We start from the raw sequence: 12988 nt of genomic DNA, 5'->3' as shown, positions 1-12988 counted from the left end.
GGAAAATTCCCAGTTGAGTATATGTTAGGCAAGTTCAGAAGTATGTGTGGCCGGGTGCAGTGGCTCACGCCTGTAATCCCAGAACTTTGGGAAGCCGAGGCGGGCGGATCACCTGAGGTCAGGAGTTCGTGACCAACCTGGCCAACATGTCGAAACCCTGTCTCTCCTGAAAATACAAAAATTAGCTGGGCGTGGTTGTGGGCTCCTGTAATCCCAGCTACTTGGGAGGCTGAGGCAGGAGAATCTCTTGAACCCGGCAGGCGGAGGTTGCAGTGAGCCGAGATCACGCCACTGCACTCCAATTTGGGCGACAGAGCAAGACTCCGTCTCAAAAAAAAAAAAAAAAAAAAGTGTGTGTTTGGGTAGCAGAACTTTGTTTTTAACAACTAAAGAAATATGGTGACCCAATTATCCCGTTAGCCTTAGCTCAATTAACCACATTCCATCTGTCCTCACAATGTTCATCCCAGTGAGAAACGAGTTCAAGGGCGTGGTAAATGGTGTCGATATATTTTTAAAAAGCTGTATCAGTATAATGTAACAGAAAATTCAGCATATTAGACAGCCCAGCTTTGCTCACTGGTGTGAAGATATGCCTAATCTTTCTTAGCTAAGACGTTAGAGTAAGCGCCACAAGGGACCCAGCTGGGAGCTCTGCAGGAAGTTTAAAAAAAAAAAATCATTCAGCTTTGCAAAACATCTGATGCTCAACCATCTGTCTTCTGCAGTACAGGGGCTTAAGGTCTGGTTGGTTCCTTCTGACACCTCAGAAGGCGGAGTTACAGAGGAGAAGCAACAAGTTGTAGGACGTTAACTTATGTAAGTCTCAGACGCTGGAGGCACCTGCATTTCTAGTCACTTCAGTTCAGGCCAAATTGTTATCAACTCTAGTTTTTGAGGTACCGCCAGCCCGGGATTCCTATTTGGGTCACCTCTGTGCCTCCTTATCTTAAGAGCACACTTGGGCGGGTCGGGGCGGGACGTGCTCGGTGAAGGGTGACTCGAACACCGGACAGTTTCGCTTCCAGAGGCTGACAAAACGCTCCTGCTCGGTAGTTACTTGTTAAAGGTTTGGAACACGCAGATACTCTTCGCCCATTCGGGATCTCCCTTTGTGGGAAGGAGGCTCAGAGGTCCCGGCCACCGGGTGAAGGGAGAACAGGCACACAGCGCTGTCATTGCCGGACAGCTGCGAGCCCCGACTTTCTCGCCAGGCTCTCCAGGACATTCCGAGGCTCCACCCCTGGCAACGCCACGCTGACGTTCGCGCGTCGGAGGCCGCCATAGGTGCGCTTCGGAGCCCAGGAGGACGTGTGGCGCGTGGACTACATCAGGTCCAGCCCTGCGGGACCCCAGCAGGCGCTTCCGGGCAAGGTTCTGTGCACCTGTTTCCTCCTTCTACGCGAGTACCTGCCCCCTCCGGAAAGAATGGGATATGCCTGTGTCCAAAGGACAAGAAGATGCGAACCAGCAAGCCCAAGTTAACCAAAGCGCGGAAGTTGAGCCCAAACCAAGAGCGTGCCGGGCACCTTTAAGCTGTTTGTAAGCTCACGTGATTCACCAAGTGCTGGCCCCAGCGGTCACGTGACGGCGCGCGCGCCCTCGCGCAGGGAGAGCCGGCGGTGCGCGCGCCTTCGCCGCTGCCTCCCACCCACCGCCTAGACGGGAGGGTGAGGCGCGGCGCAGTGATCGGGCGGCCGGGGTCCTGTGCGCGTGCGCAGCGAACAGCTGTCACCTAGTGCGGAACAAGTCTTCCGAATTTCCCAAATCTCCCTGGGCCAGAGGCCAGTCTTCTTCTTTTCCTTCTCCACCGGGTCGTGCTCTCGCCCCAACCCGCGCGCCAGGTAACCGCTTTTCCGGAGTCCGGAGGACGGGGCGGGGGGAGGGGCCGGAGAGGTCTTCCCGGCACTGCCCCCCTCCGCGTGGGGCACGGGGGTGCTGGCGTCCGGACGAGCGGCGACGCCGGGGCAGAGACGCTCCGTCCGTGACTGCCGCGACTGTCACGCTGGGGAGGGAGCGGCCGGCCGCGGCCGCAGGGGAGGGATGCGGGGGCCGGTGACAGCCCGCTCCGACCCTTACCGAGGTTCGGTGCCCGCGCTCGCCGTTTTCCCTGGATCCGGAGTCGGGGTCGCCTCCTTGGGGCACAGGAGCGCTCGGGCGGTCCGGGGATGCGGACCTCTTAACGCCCCCAGTCGGTCTGTGGCTGACTCCAGGAAGGCCGGGCCTGGTGCACCCTTCGGGGCCCTCCCTTCCCTGGGAGTGTCACGACCCGCGGGGTGAGGGTGGGAGCTCCTCTCTTGACCACCCGTTGCAGGCAGTCAGCCCGTCATTCGGGGTCGTCTTCAGCCCTCGCGGCTGTCCTTTTGGTGTTTCTTTCCCCCGGCATGGGGCCATTTCTTCTTGCAGTGCATGGAGGAACCATGATGCGGTGTAGACAGCGGGTGCTTAATAAATGCGAGTTGGATTAGGGCGCGTGGACTGCCAGGCACAGAACGTGGCGTGCAGTGGGGACGTGGAGGAGGGAGCCACACAGGCCGGGGCTGCAGGCTGGAGCTTGGGGTTTTCCTGCGTGCTCTGCCAGTAAAGCCAGCAGGCGGGATTCAGATGCTTTCCGCGTGGACTCGATGCTCGGCTCCCTCTTCGCTGCGCGGTGCAAGCCTGCGCTGACTCGCTCTGATTGTGGGCGATTCCGGGAGGGGTTTTGTCAGGTTTCTTTTTCCGGAAGAGACAGGGTAAACTTTTTTTGCACTTGATAAACTAACCTGGAGAGGTGATTTATAAAGCACTGTTCGGAAATGTAGGTTAGAAAAGCAGAGTCACCTTTATCCCGGTGAAAGTTACTAGTAGGTTCCGGCCACTTAGGTTCACACTAAACTTTGCCCTATTTTCACCCATTTCAGTTTGCGGTATTTAAAAAAATGTTTAAATTCCGGGCAACTTGGCTTTACTGTTTCTATGGCAACGGTGACTGATATTCTCATTTCGAAGTGCTGTGGTTGAAAACTAGTGTTTTTAATTTTTAAAGATCCATTTTTTACTAGCAAGCAGTCGGCTCTCCTTTGCGATTATCGCTTGTTTTCTTACCTTGCTCGCTTCCGCGCATCCCTCCCATAGTTTGTTTTGGAACGGATTACACGGTTGTTCGGGTTTTTAGGTCCTTTTTCTCCCAATTTCAGTGTTATGAAGAGTTTTCACGTAAGCTTTTACTGTACCCCACAAACTTGGTAATGCAGTACAATTTAAACCGAAGTCTTACTTCTTTTTATTAACAGACTTTAGTCAGTTGCTTTTCTAAAGTTGAAAATCAGGCCGGGAGCCGTGGCTCCTTGTGCCTGTAATCCCAACACTTTGGGAGGCCGAGGCGGGTGGATCACCTGAGGTCAGGAGTTCAAGACCAGCCTGGCCAAAATGGCGAAACCCTGTCTCTACTAAAAATCCAAAAATTAGCCGGGCGTGGTGGCGGGCGCCTGAAATCCCAGATGAGATAGGAGAATCACTTGAACCCGAGAGGCGGAGGTTGCAGTGAGCCGAGATGTGCCACTGCACTCCAGCCTGGGTGACAGACTGAGACTCCATCTCAAACAAAAAAAGTAAAAATACAAATAAATAAATAAACAAATAAATAAAAAATAACTTTTAGTAAATGAATAGTCTTGTGCTACCATCACTACAATGAATTTTTAAAATTTTTTTATCATCCCCAAAAGAAGCTATGTTCCTATTAGCTGTCATTGCCTAGTTCCCTCCAGTTCTCTCCCCTTCTATCCCTAGGCAACCACTAATCTGCTGTCTGTCTCAATAGATTTGGCTATTCTGGACATTTTATATATGTGGAATCATACACTATCTGGTCTTTTGTGAGTGACTTCTTTCACTTGGCATAGTGTTTTTTAAAGTTCATTCATGTTGCAGCCTGTATCAGTACTTCATTCCTTTTAATGGCTAATATTCTATTATGGATACATCACATTTTGTTTATTCATCAGTTGATAGACATTTGTGTTATCCCTACTTTTGGCTGAATAATGCTGCTATGAATATTTGTGAACTAGTTTTTGTGTGGGCATGTGTTTTCTTTACTCTTGGGTATATATATTTATAATTGGTGGGTTAAACATCTTCTGTTGAATGACTGCATGCATAAGGAGCAATAGTCTTGGGGAATACTCTTTCAATCCTTGAAGGATCCTGTTGACCTTTCCCTGCTCCATTACCAACTTCAGTTCTCTAAAGTGAGGCTTTATCCTATGGCTAGTGCTGTGTTTTCTTTTTCTGGATGTCTTCTTTTTTTTTTTTTTTTTTTTGAGATGGAGTCTCACTCTGTGCCAATGGCACGATCTCGGCTCACTGCAACCTCCACCTCCCAGGTTCCAGCGATTCTCCTGCCTCAGCCTTCCCAGTAGCTGGGATTACAGGCACCCGCCATCATGCCTGGCTAATTTTTGTGTTTTTGTAGAGACAGGGTTTTACCATGTTGGCCAGGCTGGTCTTGAACTCCTGACCTCAGATGATCTGCCCACGTCAGCCTCCCAAAGTGCTGGGATTATAGGCGTGAACCTCTGCGCCTGGCCTCTGGATGTCATTATTAAGATCATCCTGTTCTTTTTTTTTTTTTTTTTTGGAGACAGGGTCTAACTCTGATGCCCAGGCTGGAGTGCAGCAGTGGCACAGTTTCGGCTCACTGCAACCTCTTTGCCTCCTGTGCTCTGGCAATCCTCCAGCCCCAGCCTCTCAAGTAGGTGGGACTACAGGTGCATGCCATCATGCCTGGCTGATTTTTCTGGTCTTGCCATGGTACCCAGGCTGGTCTCAAACTCCTGGGCTCAAGCAGTCTGCCTGCCTCAGCCTCCCAAAGTGCTAGGATTACAGGTGTGAGCCACTGCACCTGGCCTGATCATCCCTTCCTGTTAGCACAGTCTTTATACTGCTCATGGTTATTCCCTTGATATTCACTTATTTGCTCTATATTTATTAGGGATATAGTGATAAGACACGTACATTCTGTGCTTTGATTAAGCTCAATATCTACTGAAAAATTTATGTTCCCTTTTGTTAAATATTAATATTTAATGTTTCTCCCCCAACCTCTTCTTTTTTCTTTTTCTTTTTTTTTTTTGAGACGGAGTCTCCCTCTTTCACCCAGGTTGGAGTGCAGTGGTGTGATCTTGGCTTACTGCAATCTGCATCCTCCAACTCCCTGGAGCAGTGCTCCTCCTCAGCCTCCCCAGTAGCTGGGATTACAGGCATGTGCCTCCACGCCCAACTCATTTTTATGTATTTTTAGTAGAGAGAGGGTTTCACCATGTTGGCCAGGATGGTCTCGATCTCCTGACCTTGTGATCCGCCTGCCTCAGCCTCCCAAAGTGCTGGGATTACAGGCGTGAGCCATCATGCCCGGCCATTTTTCTTTTTTTTATTATACTTTTAAGTTCTAGGGTACATGTGCACAACGTGCAGGTTTGTTACATAGGTATACATGTGCCGTGTTGGTTTGCTGCACCCATCAACTCATTATTTACATTAGGTATTTCTTCTAATGCTATCCCTCCCCCAGCGCCCCACCCCCCAACAGGCCTCGGTGTGTGATGTTCCCCTCCCTGTGTCCATGTGTTTTCATTGTTCCTTCTTTTTTTTTCAATTAAAAAAATTCTTTTTGTAGAGATGGGATCTCACTGTGTTGCCCAGGCTAGTCTCAAAATTCTGGGCTCAAGTGATCCTCTTGCCTTGACTTCCCACAGTTCTGGGATTACAGGTGTGAGCCACTGTGCTTGGCCTGCAAGCTCTATTTCTGATATGAATTTCTTAGGAGGTATATAATAAGGAGGTATATAATAAAGTCACTGTATGTTTTTTATCCCTACAAATCTATACCATTTTGTGGAGCCTAAAATATAAATTTAAAATATTAGGTCATTGTCTTTTTTTTTTTTTTTTTTTTTTTTTTAAGCTGGAGTCTTGCTCTTGTTGTCCAGACTGGAGTGCAGTTGCGTGATTTCGGCTCACTGCAACCTCCGCCTCCTGGGTTCAAGCCATTCTCCTGCCTCAGCCTCCCAAGTAGCTGGAATTACAGGCGCCCGCCACCATGCCCAGCTGATTTTTGTATTTTTAGTAGAGACAGGGTTTCACCATGTTGGCCAGACTGCTCTGGAAGTCCTGACCTCAGGTAATCCACCTGCCTCAGCCTCCCAAAGTACTGGGGGATTACAGGCATGAGCCACCACACCCGGCCAGGTCATTGTCTTTTTTACTCCCCCACCCCCTAAAGATTCCCTACTTCCTCATCCTCCTTACCCTTCGGGGGTTACGACCTTCTAAATCCACACTTGCTGGGCCTAATCCTTTCCCCATATTAACAGTCAGAATAATTCCTTTAAGGAAGCCTATCCCCCCTGCTCCTGCTTCAAGGCTGTTTTCTCTAGGGAACAACTCCTAATTATCAGCTCTGTGTGTGACTTTGCCCAGCCAGTCTCCTTCCTACCAAACTCATCTTTCTTCCTAGTTCCCTGAATGGGCTTGGTACTCTGCCCATGCTGTTGTTCCCTGTGCCTGGACTGCTACTACCCCAGTTGCACTTCTTTGGTTGATTCCATCTCACCCTTCAGGAAGCTCAGCTCAGTTGTCAGCGTCAAGTTAGTCATCCCTCAATCCTGCACATTGGCCATAGCAGCATTCTGTACTCTCCTTCATAGTCTTAAGTAATCATGCCATTACTTATGTATCTCTCTTCCCTTCCTACCTTCATGCATGCTCACAGAAAGGTTCCCACAAAAATATTGACAGTAGTTGGTAACTTCTGGGTGATGGAATTGTGGGTAATTTGTTTCCTTTGTGTTTATGAGCATTTTCTAAATTTTCTCTTGTGAATTATTGTTACCTTTGTGAACAAGTAAGTGAATAAAAATTCATGTTTGTTGGAAAAGCTGGGAAACAGGAGAAGATAGAGGAAAAAGAAAAATAATCAGTTGTTGCCATTTTCACATTGGAGAATTCACTTTTTTTTTTTTTTGGATATGGAGTTTCCCTCTTGTTGCCCAGGCTGGAGTGCAAATGTAGTGATCTTGGCTCACCGCAACCTCCGCCTCCGAGTTTCAAGCAGTTCTCCTGCCTCAGCCTCCTGTGTAGCTGGGCTTACAGGCATGTGCCACCATGCCCGGCTAATTTTTTATTTGTAGTAGAGACGGCAGTTTCTCCATGTTGGTCAGGCTGGTCTCGAACTTCCGACCTCAGGTGATCCGCCCACCTTGGCCTCCCAAAGTGCTGGGATTGCAGGCATGAGCCACTGCTCCCGGCCATAATGCACTTTTAACAGTTTTTGTTTTGTTTTAATAACTTAGATGAGATTTTGTTATAGTTTCAGCATCAAGCTTTTATTACATTTTAGCTATTTCTCGTATTACTCAGAGTCTTCTAGAGAATGGTAGGAGTACTTACAATAGGCTACCCAGTTGGAATTTCTGATGCTGAAATTCAGCTAATTCTTAGAGAACAGAATATAGCATTAGATATATGTAGCATAGAACAGAATATAGACTATTAAGGTATGAGCACTAAGTGCTAAATAACTGTTTTCCCTTTTTCCTTGAAAAATGTCCTAATTGGTTGATTTGTATGTTTCATAGTACAAAGATTCCCCTTGCACCGTTGCTCATTATTTGCACTGTTTGTTTTATTTTTGATGGGTGGTTTATTCTGCATAGTAGTGGATACAATTCTTCAGTAGATTAACTTGTACTATGTGCCATACACTGTGTCAGATGTGGACAGCAGTGAACACAATAGGCTAGATTCCCTATGATTTCATAGAAATGGGTTATTTTAAGAGTATGAATGTTTAGTTATACTGTTGCACGGTATACTGTTCAGATACACATGGTATTTCAGCTGCTATGGTATTTATGAGCCGCTACTGCATGAAGTCTCAAATTTATTCTGAATTCTTCTGGTTTTATATTGTATATTACTATGGGTGGATGTTTAAGGAGCAGAGTGATGAGTCATCAAAGCGTTTGTGCTAATGACTTCTTTTTTTATATCTCCATCCAGTTCCAGGTATTAATTTGGCATCTCTACTTGTTAACTATAACAAATGGAACTCTGATCTTTCCTCTCAGCTCTGCTTCTCTGGGATTTCTCATGCATCTCATCTCATTTCATTGCTCACTCATTTCATTATGAGTTATCCAACACTTTATGGTTCCTCAGCCCTCACATCCAAAGTATCACTTACACCTTGTCACTTTTGCTTCAGTAATAATACTGGTATCCTACCATTCACTCCCAGCCTCCCTCCAATCTCTTTTCAGCCTGATCTTTAAAATGCCTATTGGATTATTCTCATAGGCCTCAGGATATTTAAAATTCCTGCCATATCTCTTTCTACCCCAAGCTCCACCCAAGTCTTATCTAGATGGTTCTTCATTTTCTCTCTACTTATTGGCTTTTCTTTTCTTCAAACTGTATACAACTTTCTGAATGTGCCGTTTTTTGCCTGACTGATTTCTCCTCTCATTTTCCCCCTTTTCATACATCTTTCTGAGCTCTACTTGAATGTACTTCTTCAGAGAAACCTGACCTGTTTACTCATTTCTCTTCTCCGATTAAATCAGCTTCCCTAATGATGATCTATCTTAATTCCCTGTATTTTTCCCTAACACTTAGTGGTTTATAATCGTGTATTTATGTGATTATTTGATTGTTTCTACCCTGTAAAGATTCCACAAGGGCAGAGACTAAGTATTTTTATTCCCTTCTATTACTTCTGTATAGCACACTGTTGCCTCACCAGCACTATAGTATAGGTGCTCAACAAACATTTGTTGCACAGATTAATGACTTTTACATATATGCAAAAATAGAAACTGTAAAACCAGGACACACATTGGGAAATACATCTTACCCATCATGACCCAACACACACAAGTATATAAAATTGAAACAAAAGTTTCACAAAACTTTACCACCTGTGCTGTACTCTATTTTCTTTTTTTTTTTTTTTTTTTTTCGGGGGCATGGAGTCTTGCTCTGTCACTGAGGCTGGAGTGCAGTGGCATGATCTTGGCTCACTGCAACCTTCACCTCCTGGGTTCAAGTTATTCCCCTGCCTCAGTCTCCCGAGTAGCTGGTACTACAGGGGTGCGCCACCACACCAGGCTAATTTTTGTACTTTTAGTAGAGACGGGGTTTCACCATGTTGGCCAGGCTAGTCATGAACTCCTGACCTTGGTAAGCCGCCCACCTCAGCCTCCCAAAGTGCTGGGATTATAGGCATGAGCCACTGTGTCTGGCAAAGTAAATATTTAAAAATATATGAAAATATATTCTGTAGGTTGAGTATTCCTTATCTGAAATACGTGAATTTTGGATTTTTTTCAGATTTGGGAATATTTGCGTTATATTTACAGTTGAGCATCTGTAATCTGAGAATTTGAAATCTGAAATGAGCATTTACTTTGAGTGTCATGTTTGCCCTCAAAACTTTCAGATTTTGGAGTATTTCGGATTTTTGGATTGGAGATGCTCAACTTATATATGATAATCATACAAAAAGCTATCATTTTAAGTATTGATTTGCTGTTTACTGGGAAAGAACGGGAAAACTTTTGAAATTAGAACTGTCAGAGTTAGGACAGTTGGCCCCCTTTGGTGAGGGTCTCTTTGTGGGACATTTTATGGGGGTTCATAGTCCTGCTCCCACTTTTAGCATTGCACATTTAGAAATAAGAACTTTTCCAGTTGACCGAGAGTGTCAGGCACTGGAAGACTAATGTCTTCAGCGTCGTTCCCTAGTTAAACTGGCAAGAAGAACTAGAACCTGGATCCGAAGTGCTGTGTCTGCTCATTAGGGCTCTTTCTAGAAAGTCTTGGTCCCTGGGAAAGCATGTAAATGATCACACATTGTTTGGTGACAGGTAGGCCCCAGCTGATGGGTAGTGTTGAACAGGATTTTTTTTTTTTTTTTTTTTTTTTTTTTTGAGACGGAGTCTCGCTCTGTCGCCCAGGCTGGAGTGCAGTGGCCGGATCTCAGCTCACTGCAAGCTCCGCCTCCCGGGTTCACGCCATTCTCCTGCCTCAGCCTCCCGAGTAGCTGGGAGTACAGGCGCCCGCCACCTCGCCCGGCTAGTTTTTTGTATTTTTTAGTAGAGACGGGGTTTCATTGTGTTAGCCAGGATGGTCTCGATCTCCTGACCTCGTGATCCGCCCGTCTCGGCCTCCCAAAGTGCTGGGATTACAGGCTTGAGCCACCGCGCCCGGCCTTTTTTTTTTTTTTTAACCTGCTGGGTTTCCCTGACCCTTGAGCATTCACCTCTGCTTATAAGAACATTCTTCTCTGCCAGTGCGCTTTCTCTTGTTGAGCAAGGTTAAAGAAGCAGATACATTCCTTCATTTGGCTCCCTTTTTTCCTCCATCTTTTCATTCGTTTTTGTACTAGATGTTTGTTTAAATTCCAGTCCCGAGGACATGCTTTGTCTGATCATTAGTATATTGTTGATTCTGTTCTGTTTTGAGAGTCCATCAGATACTTTGAATGGTCGCAGGCATCCCTTTGAATGGGTGAACTGAAGTTTTTTTTTTTTTTTTTTTTTGCAGGTAGGCGGGTAGTTTATTTAACTTTCTTTCTTTTTTTCTTTTTCTTTTTTTTTTTTTGAGACGGTGTCTTGCTCTGTCACCCAGGCTGGAGTGCAGTGGCATGATCTCGGCTCACTGCAACCTCTGCCTCCCGGGTTCAAGCGATTTTTCTGCCTCAGCCTCCTGAGTAGCTGGGACTACAGGCGCCTGCCACCATGCCTTGCTAATTTTTGTATTTTTAGTAGAGATGGGGTTTTGCCGTTTTTAGTAGAAATGGGGTTTTGCCATGTTGTCCAGGCTGGTCTTGAACTCATGACCTCAGATGACCTGTCCGCCTCAGCCTTCCAAAGTGCTGGGATTATAGGCGTGAGCTGCTGTGCCCGGCCATCTATTTAACTTTCAAAAAGGAATCTTTCCCTAAAATTTGGGCACGTAAAGTGATACCTCTCAGTCTATAATATTCAGGCAGCTTTCGTTAGCAGGAAGAATCTGGCCCTGAGATAGGTAAATTCATTTTCCTTTTTTGATAATTTTTATGTATTTTTCTAAATTTGTATTATGTATACACATATAATATTTCTTTTATTATTTTCAAATAGGCAGTACAAGGTGTATAACAAGATATAAAATTCAGAAGGTATGAAAGGGTAAAATGTACGTGGTTCTCACTTTTAGCCTTTAGACAGCTAGTTCCCTTCTTCCGGTAAACCCCTGTTAAGGTTTCTTTTAGGGAATTTTAGAGATATTCTAATAAATTTATGTTTATGTTTAAATTTTTTTTTACACAAATGGTTGTCTTCATGCTCCCTCACTCCTCAATAACTCAATGTGTATTTCCTACATTTTTCTCTGTAACTGTGGTATATCTATCAAAATCAGGAAATTAACACTGATGTATTACTGTCATCTAATTTTTAGATTCTTCGTGTTTCACTGTTTGTTATAGTAATTAATGTTCTTGGTAGCAAAAGTATCCAGTGCAGAATTGTGCAATGTATATTCTTGTTTTAGTTCTTTTAAGCATCCTTCAATCTCAAATATGGATTTGAGAAGGATTTTCATGATCTTGATTTTTTTTTTCCTTGATCTTCATGGTCTTGATTTTCATGATCTTGGCACTTTTTGTTTTTCTTTCTTTTTTTTTTTAAAGATGGAGTTTCTCTCTGTTGCCCGGGCTGGAGTGCAGTGATGCAATCTCGGCTCGCTGCAACCTCCGCCTCCCGGGTTCAAGCAATTCTACTGCCTCAACCTCCCGAGTAGCTGGGACTACAGGTGCCCGCCACCACGTCTGGGTAATTTTTGTATTTTTAGTAGAGGTGGGGTTTCACCCTGTTGACCAGGCTGGTCTCGAACTCCTTACCTCACTTGATCTACCTACCTCGGCCTCCCAAAGTGCTGGAATTACAGGCGTGAGCCACTGCACCTGGCCTGGAGTTTGTTCATTTTAAAAAGGAAATTTTCATCAATACTCTTAAATGAAGCTGGTTTGCAGTTTTCTTGGGTCGTTTTTAAGTTTTGTTACTCATTTTAGGCTTCTTAAGAAAGGATTTCTAAGCTTGCTATTTTTTTTTTTTTTCCACGCATTCTGGAACATCTTAAATAACATGTCATACATTTCTGAAAAATTGATCAGAATTCTTTACCTAGTGGAGAGAAGATTTGTTTCTTGTTTAGTGGGCCTTGGTGTGAACTTTTTTCTTTTTTTCTTCTCTTTTCTTTTTTTGGCAGCTGGAGAGCCTAGCAAAGAGGTCAGTTATATTTGGGATCTGGGTCCGGGATACAAAACTTGCAGTCAGTTCATTGCACTTATTTGCTGTTTGACCTTAGAAAATTTATTTCCATTTCTGAGCCTTGGTTTCATCATTTCTCAGATGGGAATAATCACAGCCTGCTAACATCATAGAGAACTTTTAAGAATGAAAATGAAGTAATATATGTTAAAGCACAGTAAAGAACCAAGCAAATGCAAGACTTTTTAAATAAGAAGGTTCTTTTTAATAAGATGTCAGTACTCGAGTTGTCAATGAGGATAGCTCTCAGTGTTATGCTACTGAAGGAGTTTGTGTAGATGGACAGTGCCTCCTTCAGCTCCAAGAGCAAGCACATGGAGAAAGGGTCAGTGGAGACATTTGTTTTGCTATTTAACAACAAAGAAAAATTATGAATTAGACAAAATGTAGTCTAGATAGAATTTATTTTTGTGAACATTAGTAAGGGTTTGGTCATGTATTTATTAAAACCATGTGTTAGGCCAGGCCTGGTGGCTCATGCCTATAATCACAACACTTTGGGAGGCTGAGGCGGGTGGATCACCTGAGGTCAGGAGTTTGAGACCAGCCTGGCCGACATGACGAAACCCTGTCTCTACTACTAATACAAAAATTAACCGGGCATAGTGGTGCATGCCTGTTACCCCAGCTAC

The 12988-nt window shown here is 45.0% G+C and overlaps 1 protein-coding gene across 4 annotated transcripts in view; it reads left to right on the top strand.

Annotated features, from left to right (window-relative positions):
• Positions 1-382: 382 nt before the first annotated feature.
• Positions 383-12988, top strand: part of KDM4C (lysine demethylase 4C) — a 416349-nt gene continuing 403743 nt past the window's right edge. For all 4 annotated transcript variants that reach the window (XR_007719783.1, XM_050761129.1, XM_050761128.1 and 1 more), the window contains exon 1: positions 383-1844. The gene's annotated coding sequence lies outside the window, so the exon portion shown is untranslated. The remainder of the gene's footprint in view (positions 1845-12988) is intronic.

The sequence above is a fragment of the Macaca thibetana genome, chromosome 15 (assembly GCF_024542745.1).
Source record: "Macaca thibetana thibetana isolate TM-01 chromosome 15, ASM2454274v1, whole genome shotgun sequence".
In the NCBI taxonomy this organism is placed as follows: Eukaryota; Metazoa; Chordata; class Mammalia; order Primates; family Cercopithecidae; genus Macaca; species Macaca thibetana.
Note: the sequence above shows the minus strand (reverse complement) of the source record. Positions and strands in the feature narration are given on the sequence as shown.